Here is an 11,749-nt window from a genome sequence, read left to right as displayed (position 1 = left end):
CTAGCTGAAAGACAAAGCAGACGTTTTGTAAGAAGCTGTTCTTTCTCTATATTTCTTTTAAAAATAATGTTTAATATTTCTGATTAAAATATTAAAAAGTATGAAGAATAAAATGAAATATTACCTCTGATTCCAGCCTCCAGAGATAACTACTATTAATATTTTGGTGTATTTCTTTGTCCGGGTGTGAGTATATGTGTATATTGACCTGCTCTATACTATACGTATAATTTTATATCCCACTTTCTTACTCCACCAATATATGAATTTTTCAGGAATTCAATGCTATTTTAAAACACTATTAATTCATTTTATATTTATTGCTTAAATATATCTCTACCTAGAGATATGCATTTATCTATTGTTTGTTTTATACTATAAATAAAGCTATGATAAAAGTCTTGGAACATAACTTTAGTCAGCAAAAACTGTGGCTATTTTGGTCTGTTTTTTGAATCTCATAAAAATGCTTCCAGTGCTGTATTTTCTCTTTTTTAAAAAATACTTTTTCTTTTTTTTCTTATTTAAAAAGTATGGAATGCTTCACAAATTTGTATATCAACCTTGCACTGGGGACATGTGAATCTTCTCTGTGTCATTCCAATTTTAGTATATATGCTGTCAAAATGAGCACAAGTGCCTTATTTTCTTCAATTTGCTCTATAGAATACAAATTCACTGGTCAATAGATGTTTCACTATTTAAAAGATTAAATTGTGAAATAAGTTTGTGAAATGTTGAATTCAACAAAGATACAAATTTTTTTCTACAGGACTCCTCAGAGCCTTTAGTACGCAAATATGTGCTGAAAATTATTAAAAGAGAGCTCAGGTATGCAAGGCACCACTTTTCCAAAGATCACAGAGTGATTGTTCAATGGAATTTTGGTTTGGAAAATATTAAATGTGATTCTGTCTTTTGATTCAGAAGAGTTGTATCAGTTATTTTAGTTGGGGGTAACACAAGGCTATGCTGCAATAGCAAAAGCACTGAAATCTCTATAGTTTAATACAACAAAAGTTTATCCCTTGCTCATGTCATAGTATATAATAGAAACTCTTAAGTGTTTCTATTCCCAAATAGTGTCCCAGGGGCCCAGCCTGCTTCCAAATTCTAACTCCACCAGCTCTTTTTTTTTTTCAACCATCTGCATGAGATTGCATGTGGAGGAGCACACCTGTTCTTCTTTCTCCAATGTTTAATTGGTAAGAATTAGTCATATGCCTAGACCACTTAGATTCAAGGGACTGAAAGATTATGGAGCACATAAACGTTTGATGAACAGTAACAGTCTTTGCTCCTACCTTTAAAAAAAAAAAAAGTAATAGACATTGGATTTTGTTGAATGCCTATTTGGAAACTGCTGGGATAATAATATTTTAAAGCTTATTAATATTATGATCCTGCTTACTAAATATCCTAATATCAAACTCTTCATAGTCATAAAATAAATCCTTTGCTAAGATGAGAAAGCATTACCTTAGTGTTCTTTTGAATTAGATTTGATGGTATTTAAACCTAGGATTTTGTATCTATATTCATGAACAAGATGGGTTTACAATTTTCTTATCCATTGCTTTTTGTTAGAGATTGTTATCAGGGTTTATTATGGAAAGTTTTACATATATGTATTTTTAAGTAAACTTTTTATTTTGAAATACTTGTACGTTTACGTGCAATAAATCCATGCACTCATTTTTTGGTTTCTCTAATGTTAACGTTTTGCAAAACTATACTGCAATATAAAAACCAGTATATTGGCATTGTTACAGCCAAGATAAAGAACATCTCCGGTACCACAAAGATTCCTTGTGTTGCACTTTTATGGCTGTACCCACTTCCCACTTGTCCCCACTTCCCTCTTGCCCCCACTCCCTTCTTAATCCCTCATAACAACTAATCTGTTCTCCATTTCTATAACTTTGTCATTTTAAGAATATTTTATAACTGGTATCATAGAGTATATAAACTTTGGATATTGACTTTTTCTTTTTAAAATTATTTTAAAATACCCATTTTATTTCTGTTTTTTTGTGTTGTTACATGGGTGTATCAGTTTGTTTGCACACTGCTATAAAGAACTGCCCAAGACTGGGTAATTTATAAAGGAAAGAGGTTTAATTGACTCACATTTCCACATGGCTGGGGAGGCCTCAGGAAACTTACGATCATGGTAGAAGGCGAAAGGAGAGTAAGGACCTTCTTCACATGGCTGCAGGAGAGAGAAGAGTAAGGAGTGAAGGGGGAAGAGCCCCCACCAGATCTCATAAGAACTCACTATCACAAGAACAGCATAGTGGAAAACCACCCTCATGATCCAATCACCTCCCACCAGGTCTCACCTTAGGCAGGTGGGGATTATCGGGATTACAATTGAAGATGAGATTTGGTGGGGACACAGCCAAATCCTATCAATGGGTGTATTGCATACTGGTGGAGACTGGGCTTCTAGTATACCCATCACCCCAATACTGAACATTGTACCCAATAGATAATTTTTCAACTTTTATCCCCTTTCCACCATCTCCCATTTTGGAGGCCCCAGTGTCCATTATTTTTATCTTTATGTTCATGCATACCCATTGTTTAGCTCCCACTTATAAGTAAGAACATGTGATATTTGATTTTATGTTTCTGAATTAGTTCACTTATGATTATGGCCTCCAGCTCCATCTGTGTTGCAGCAAGGGACACGGTTTCATTCTTTTTAATGTCTGCATATGTCTGTGGCGTAAATGTACCACATTTTCTATGTCCAGGATTGGCTTTTTTACTCAGGATAATTCTCTGGAGATTCCTACAGGTTGTTGTGTTTATCAATAATTTGTTCCTTTTTATTGCTTAATAGCAGTCTATGATAGGTGTGCATCAGTTCGTTTAATTATTATGCACCCAGTGAAAGGACATCTGAGTTGTTTTCAAGTTTTGGCTATTACAAACAAGCTACTATGAACACTTGTATAAAGGTTTTGGATGAACATAAGTTTTCATTTCTCTGTTATAAATGCATGTGGCTGAAATTGCTGGGTTGTATAACAGTTGCATGTTTAGTTTTTTGAAGAAACTGCCAAATTGTTTTGTAGAGTGACTACACTGTTTCATAACTCCACCAGCAGCATATGAGTGATCGAGTATCTCATTATCCTTGACAGTATTTACTGCTATCACTTTCTGTTTCCATGTCAGCCACTCGTATAGGCATGTAATAATGTCTTATTGTTGTTTTAATTTGGATGTCCCCATGGCTAATTATATTGGACCTAATTTCCTATACTTATTTGCTATCTATTTACTTTCTTTGATGAACTATTTGTTCACTCATTTTTGCCTATTTTCTAGTTGTATTGTTTGATTTAGCTTTTTTTACTATTGAGCTTTGATAGTTCTTTATATATTATAGATACTAGTTCTTTGTCAGATATGTGGTTTACAAATACCTTCTTCCAGTATGTAACTTGTCTTTTCACTCTCTTAATATAATTTTTTCTCAGAGCAAAAGTTTTTAACTTTGATGGTCTAATTTATTAATATTTCCCTTTATAAATATGCTTCATTGTCAAGTCTAAAAACACTTTGCCGAGACCTGGAACCCAAACATTTTCTCATGTAATTTTTTTCCCCAAAATTTTATAGTTGTACAATTTACCTTTAAGTCTATGATGCATTTTGAGTTAATCTGTGTAAGGTGTCAGGTTACACAAATTTGTGTAAGTGTAAAGTGTAAAGTTTGTGACAAGATTACTATTATTTTTGCCTATGAATGTCCAATTGTTCTGGCACTTTTTGTTGAAAAGACTCCATTGGTTTTTGCTTCTTTGTCAAAATTCAGTTGGACATATTTGTGTTGATCTCTTTATGGTTTCTCTCTTCTGTTCTTTTGATCTGTGTGTGGATTGCTCCATTAGTATCACACAGTCTTGACTACTGCAGCCAGACAAAAAGTCTTAAAATCAGGTAGACTCATTACTCTTATATTATTTTTCTTTTGCATTTTGTTTTTAACTATTCCACTTCTTTTGCCTTTTCATATTATTTTTTGAATAATCTTGTCTATATCTATGTCTATGAAAAATGAGTAGCGAGGCTTTTAATAGGAATTGCACTACACTTGCATATAAATTTGTGGAAAACTAATATTTTTACTATGTAAAGTCTTTTGATCCTTAAACTATATATCTCCAGTTCTTTAGATCATTGATTTCTTCCATCAGCATTGTTTTAAATATTTCATTGACATACATTTAGAAACATATCAGACAGTGTTATAATTTTGCTTCGATTGTCAAACATGATTTGGGAAAATTTAGAAAAGGAAACTACTGCATTTATCCATATTTTTATTTACAAAGTTCTTCCTTCTTGTTGCTTCAAGGATCCTACTTTTATCATTTATTTTCTGTTAAGAGAATTTTTTTTTAGCCATTCTTTTAGGGTAGGTCTGCTGAAGACAATTCTCTTAGTTTTGCTTCATCTGAGAATGTCTTGAGTTCCCCTTTATTGCTGAAGCATATTTTCTCCGTGTATATTATTCTCGGTAGATAGTTGTTTTCTTTCAGTATTCGAAAAACTGTGCCACTTCCTTCTGGCCTTCATAGTTTTTGATAAGAAACCCACCATCTCTGATTTACTATTTTTTAGTATAGGTAAGCTTTTGTCTCTATCTCATTACTTTTAGGGTTTCTTTGTTTATAGAATTTTGACTATGATGTTTTGTAGTATGATTTCATAGTATTTCTCCTGTTTAGGGTTTGCTTAGCTTCTTAATATTTAGGCTATCTCTCTTGAAAAATTTGGGAAAATTTCAACTATTATTTCTTTGAGGTTGTCAGTTTCTTAGGAAACTAGAATATAGAGGCATAAAGAAAACCCAGGGAACTTATTACCATGTTGTTTCTTGAGTCCTGAAGGTCCTATTCAGTGTGCCTTCTTTTTTCCATTTTTGAGTTCACTAATGTTTGTCTTACATATAATGTCCAGAACTTTTAATTGTACTTAGTGAGAGGAATAAAAAAATGTATTTTTATTCCATATTCTCAGAATCTATATATGTTTTCTAGTTGTATCTCTTGAATATTTATTGCACATAGGATTACCTGTTCCCTAATACTTTGCAAGAGTTTTCTAATGAAATTAGGTGGCTGATTAACAAAAAATAAATCCAAAAGAATTTACTCCTCAAAATGTTAAAGATAATTTATAGTGAAGATTGTATCTGAATTGGGCTTGAAAAACTAAAACTCACAGGATAAAAACAGGTTAAATCCTTTCAGGTGTAAAGAACAGTAGGAGTCATCATACTAAAGAGCATCTTCTAAAAGTTAAAGCAAGACAAGAGTAGATTGAAAATAAGATTTTAAATTCCCAAATCTTAAATGCTTATACACCGTTGGTGGGAATAGAAATTAGTTTAGCCAATGTGGAAAGCAAGTTGGAGATTTCTCAAATAACTTAAAACAGAACTACCATTCAATCTAGCAACCTCATTACTTAGTAAATTACCCAAAGGAAAAAAATTGTTCTACCAAAAAGACACATAAAGTTGTATGTTCATCACAGCACTATTCACAATAGCAAATATATGGAATCAATCTAGATGCCCATAAGTGAAGGATTGGATAAAGCAAATATAGTGTGTGTGTGTGTGTGTGTGTGTGTTTTTATATATATATATATATATATATATATATATATATATATATATATATATATATATGTGTGTGTGTGTATGTCATGGAATACTATGCCACCACAAAACATGAAATTATGTCCTTTGCAGTAATGTGGATGCACCTGGAGGTCATTATACTAAGCAAATTAACACAGAAATAGAAACCCGAATACTGCCTATTCTCACTTATAAGCAGGAGCCAAACATTGGGTACACATTGATATAAAGATAAGAACAATAAATACTGGGGACTACCAGAATGGAGAGGGAGGGAGAGGAACAAGGGCTGAAAAACTACCTAGTGAGTACTATGCTTACTACCTGGTGACAGGACCAGTCGAATCCAAGCCTCAGTGTTATAGAATATACCCATGTAACAAATCTGCAATCTAAAACAAAAACCTAAATCATCTTTAAAAAAGCCAAATAATGTTATAAAAATAAACAAATTAAACAAATCTTTATAATGAGAGAGAATAGAAGGTTTTTGGTTTTTTTGTTTGTTTGTTTTGTTTGTTTGTTTTCTGACAGTATAGTAGATGAGCAATCTTCAGATGTTTTGTAGTGGAATAATTTTCTAACATAGCCATATCTAAAATTGAAAAAGAAAGAAGCAAAAATAATTTTTTCCCATTTCCCCCCCATTTTCATCAGGAAGGAAAATATTTTCCAGAAATGCTCCCTCTCAGCAGATTTTTATTTGTATTCTATTGGTCAAAATAGGGTCAAAGGGCCATGTCCTTAAACCTATCCCTGATAAAGACAATGCAGTGAACATTTTATTTACAGTCTTCCCTTCCCTACAGTTTTCTTTTTTTCTGATTTCTTTTTATTTAAAAAATTTATTTTAAATTGCATAGAGAAAGGGTTTCACTATGTTGATCAGGCTGGTCCGTAACTCCTGGGCTCAAGCAATCCTCCAATCTCTGCCTCCCAAAGTGCTGGGATTACAGGTATGAGTAACTGTGCTTAGTCCCCAATTTTCACTGTATGTTCTTCTATAGAAAAATATGTAATTCTTTAATTATAAAAATATTATATTTTTATAGACTAGTTGGTAAATATAAAAGAACATGTGAAAAAATAAAAATCAGCTATAATGCCATAACTAACAGATATTACAGATAATTTTTAGCTAACTTCAAATTGGATTTTATTTATTTGCCTTTAATGTGATATGTTTTCAATACTTTTGTAGGCAAATGCATATTTCACTGATCTCAGTCCTCACCACTGGTCATTTTACAGTACATTGTTTTCATTTTTGAGCTTTTAATTTGATTAATATTTTGAGTGGCTGAAATACACACCCATATACACACATACTCTTAAAGAATGGCATATAGGTAATATATTTTCCAAGCTCTTGAACGTTTAAGAATATTTGTGTTTCATTCATTAATATGTTCATTCCTATAACAATTATTTATTGAACATCCTCTATGTACCTGGCACAATGTTAAATATTAGACTTATAAGGGTTAATAGGACAGATATGGCCCATGCCCTCTTGGAGCTTTTAATTTACTAGGTAGCAGATATTTAAAACATAAAGGATATGAAGACAAAAACGAGAGATAAGGGTGATTATATGGGTATGTAATTCAGAAGGAACAACATAATAACCTAGTTTGAGGATCAGAGAACGTTTTCACTTTAAAAAATTGCATTAGACTGAGACCTGAAATTTTAGCAGAAATGCAGAGTAGGAGGAAGAATATTCTGAGTAACAGAAACTCCATGAATGACGCATTGAGGTAGGAGCAGATGGCAAATTTGAGAGGCTGAAAGAGGACCAGTATACTTAAAACACTGAAAGTGAAGAGGAGTGGGACATATAAATCCTATAAAGAGTGGGTAAAAACTCAATTGTGGATGGTGGATGGCCATGTGAATCACTGTTGGGATTTGGTACATTGTTATAAGGGCAATGAAAATCCTTGAGAAGTTTTAATATGGAGATATGATTAATTATGCATTTCAAATAGATTACTCTAGATATTAAATTTACTTTCAAAATTCTGTATACATCTTCCTTATCTTCTGCAATTTAATGTACAAAGTAGAAGTCTGAGGCTAACTTTAATTTTGTTCCTTTAAGTGTAGAATACATTTTTTCTAAATGTTTATAAGAAATTTATTTATTCTTGAAAAACACTGTCCAAGGATTCTTCTAGATATAGATTTTTTTTACTTATTTTTTTCTGGAACATATTGAATTATTTATATGCATGTATTTAGGACATTTTTAAAAGCTTGGAATGTTTTCTTTAGTTATATCTTTACTTATTGCTCCAATTCTTTTTTTTCTGTTTTTTCCCCTTGGGATCCTCTGTAAATTTTGAGACTAAATTTCTACTTTTTTCCCTATGCCTACCTTCATTTTCATTTGACACATACAAAATCTCTGACAAACACACAGATACTCATGGACATGCACATACATTTATTTACATATTGATATAGAAACACACATGTAGACACTTGGCAATTTTCATGAAAATTTAGGAGAGGTTCTGTCACGTGTGTTAGCCATTTTAGTCTGAAATTGCCATTCTCATTTTGGAAACTTACACCTGAAATCTACAGTGAAGATATAATCCATGCAGGAAAGGGGAAGATGGTACATAGAGAGGTTTGGAACTTTTTTAGTGGCATTGGGAATATTCCAAAAACTATCCTAAGTGAGTAAAGAAACAGAGTGTGACTTTGTTATCTGCTGAATTAAGGTCTTATTCAAAAGACAGAATTGCCTTCATGAAATGATAGAGACCATTAATTAGTCTCTCTTTAGGAATTCACCAACCATTCTAGTTCTGTAGCATTCTACTGTATTAAAAACCAACATCAGACGAAACAAAATACAAACATAACTTCTAGAAGAACAATTTTTATAAATCTTTTTGGGAACTCATTTTGGCAGACAGAAAGCTCTTCTAAAGTCTCACCCAACCTGAACAGACTTTTTCAGAAACCTATTTCCCTTTCTTCTCTCCAGGAAACAGAGAGAATAGTCTTTTCGAAAAATGTCCAAATTTCTTGATATATTGAGGACATGAGCTTCCTTAATTGATTTTCAGTCTCGTGCACCAGGTGTATATCCGCATTAAAAATTTTCTGCCTTAGCAGGACTTCTAAGTCTAGTCTCCTTCCATAGGCTCCTTTTTTTGGTGAAATATCATATAAATGACCTTTAATATGAAGGAATTATTAATATCTATAAAATTTTGCTTTTAAGTCATGTATGATTTTTTTCTTGCATGTTATACTTAGTTTGAAAGAAGTGGCCGGGCGCGGTGGCTCAAGCCTGTAATCCCAGCACTTTGGGAGGCCGAGACGGGTGGATCACGAGGTCAGGAGATCGAGACCATCCTGGCTAACAGGGTGAAACCCCGTCTCTACCTAAAAATACAAAAAAAAAAAAAAAAAAAAAAAAAATTAGCCAGGTGTGGTGGCGGGTGCCTGTAGTCCCAGCTACTCGGGAGGCTGAGGCAAGAGAATGGCGTGAACTCGGGAGGCGGAGCTTGCAGTGAGCTGAGATCCGGCCACTGCACTCCAGCCTGGGGGACAGAGCGAGGCTCCGTTTCAAAAAAAAAAGAAAGAAGTATAGTGTCCATGTGGAGAACATGAACTGTAGAATTAGAAGCGTGGGCTGGGATCATTGCTTACTAGCTGGGTGAGCTTGGACAAGTGACAGGGTTTCTGTGCTTCAGGTTTTCCATCTGAAAAAAAAGAATCTCTTCATTTAAAGAGCTAATGTATCCAAGAACATGAAAGAGTACCTGAAACGTACTGCTTTATATATGTACTTGTTATTGTTATTTTTAAGGTAATTGGCGATACAAATCTGTCCTTTTAAGTTGACTTGACAATGCCTCCTGAAGAAAAGAATTAAGTTCTTGATAAACATCAAGACTCAATAATAAAATTTAAAAATTCCTAAGTTATAAAGATTATTATTAAAAGAGACCAACTACTTTATTACTTTAAAATATTGATTAGCTTTTCTGAACTTATTTTATGTCTAAATACTCTTTATAAATCTTATATTCAGTAGAAATATGTCTTGAGTGGTCATCATCAAGAAAGATGACAACTTCTTGTAGAAATTTAACCCTTGGTACCCTTGGAAATTAAGCTTTAATTAGTTACATTTCCAGGGATATTTGGGTCTCATTTCTTTGTTTGTATTGTTTTGTTTTTCCAGTAAATGGCTTCTTAAGCTATATTATCCCCTCCAGTGTCCATTGATTCAGAGAAATACCAACAATTAGAATTTATTGCTCTGATTTTGAACTGAATCTTGTGGCTGTTTTTATTGTAATTCAAGGCACTGTTTAATCCCTTTGCTTAGAAGCCATTGAAGTGAAAATGTTCATATTGCCGATTTACTTTGTGACAATGATGTATGGGAAGATTATTCTGCAAGAACCAGAAAATATGATACTTGTTGGAAGAAATTCAATGTCGCAACCAGTTGAAATAAAGAACACCCAATCCCACGTGCTAACAAAGTGGGGATTCCTTTCCAAATCTTTGTACTATGCAAAGGATACTTTTCTGGTGTGCCGAGAAGTTATCTCTGGGACTGTCACACTTGGAATTCCAGCAGATTACCCTATCATCAAGTCATCAGTATGCTGCTATTTGAATAAACACAGCTGTTGTTTTCCAAGAAATATGGCTAGGAGCAGCAAGGAAAAAAAGGGCAATTAGTGTTATTGAAATGAAGGGGTACTCAGGATGGCATATATATATTTATGAGCATTTTCGTTTCCGAATAGCCTATTTACCATGCTGTGACTTAACAGTGGGGGAGTAATGATCCCCTCTCCAAATCCTTGGTACTTTACTGCATTTTGCTATTTGCCTAATATTAATTACAAATAATTTTCATAATTAAAATAAATATATATATTTTAATTTCACATGACCTTGTGCTATCTTCTATCCACAAATCCTTGAAGTTTTGATGGCAGCATGTTCCAAAGACCTATATATAAGGATATATGAATAGGATAACCTATTTTAAAATTTATACTAATGATTTCAATATGTGGAGCAAAGATGTTATTGTCCTGGATCTGGGAATAAGGCTTGTTTTTAGAGGGTCAAGGGGAACCTTCAGCATGGTGTAATGCAGAGTGGTGGACCAGAAAGATGAGACTATTAACCAACAGTGTGGGCCCAGGCAAGGGATTCCGTCCCCTGGATCTCAGCTTCTTTATCTGTAAACTGTTGAGATTGGATGATATGACCTTTAAGGTCTCTTCAAATTCCATGATGCTTTGAACTTAGGTCTTTATTACTCTGGTCTGACACTCAATGCTGAACAACACATTTGTTACAGAGACCCATTGGAACTGGTGGTTGTCATCTTTATAAATAAACAAACATTCTGACTGTTTTTGTGCTTTCAGTATAAATGAAGACAAATAATGGGATGAGTTGTTAAGATCTTAGTGCTTTATTCACCTAAAGTAGTTTGTTTTGAATTTGTATATATATATATATATATATGTCTGTTTGTTTGTATTTTTTTTTTTTTTTTGAGATGGAGTCTCACTCTGTCGCCCAGGCTGGAGTGCAGTGGCGCGATCTCAGCTCACTGCAAGCTCCTCCTCCCGGGCTCATACCATTCCCCTGCCTCAGCCTCCCTAGTAGGTGGGAGTACAGGCGCCCGCCACCACGCCCGGCTAATTTTTTGCATTTTTAGTAGAGACGGGGTTTCACCGTGTTAGGCAGGATGGTCTCGATCTCCTGACCTCATGATCCACCCGCTTCAGCCTCCCTTGAATTTGTATATTCTTAAATCTTTAGTCTACGGTTAAGAACTCTGGTTCAGGGGTATTGGTTTGGCAAGTGTAAGGGGGATTGGGGAGAAGATTGGAGAAGTATATTAAGGTTCTGTTATTTCTGGGGTAAAAAATAAGAAGATGCCAGGAAAAAGAAACTGAAGTTAGAGGCAATGACTTTTGTTTAGAAGGTCAATGCTGTGGTGCATTTTAAAACCATCTCATTTAAAAAGTACAGAGAGTACACCAGCACCCACTAGCTTGGTGGCTGTGGTTGCATTAGCAT

At 33.8% G+C, this 11,749-nt stretch overlaps 1 non-coding gene across 1 annotated transcript; it reads right to left on the bottom strand.

Annotated features, from left to right (window-relative positions):
- Window positions 1-527: 527 nt before the first annotated feature.
- Window positions 528-634, bottom strand: LOC114671551 (U6 spliceosomal RNA). The gene has a single exon (XR_003721593.2). It is a non-coding gene; the product is annotated as a U6 spliceosomal RNA (small nuclear RNA).
- Between the last annotated feature and the right edge of the window lie 11,115 nt (window positions 635-11,749).

This window comes from Macaca mulatta, chromosome 12 (genome assembly GCF_049350105.2).
Source record: "Macaca mulatta isolate MMU2019108-1 chromosome 12, T2T-MMU8v2.0, whole genome shotgun sequence".
Classification (NCBI taxonomy): domain Eukaryota; kingdom Metazoa; phylum Chordata; class Mammalia; order Primates; family Cercopithecidae; genus Macaca; species Macaca mulatta.
The sequence above is the reverse complement of the archived record's forward strand: the minus strand, read 5'-3'. Positions and strand labels throughout refer to the sequence as shown.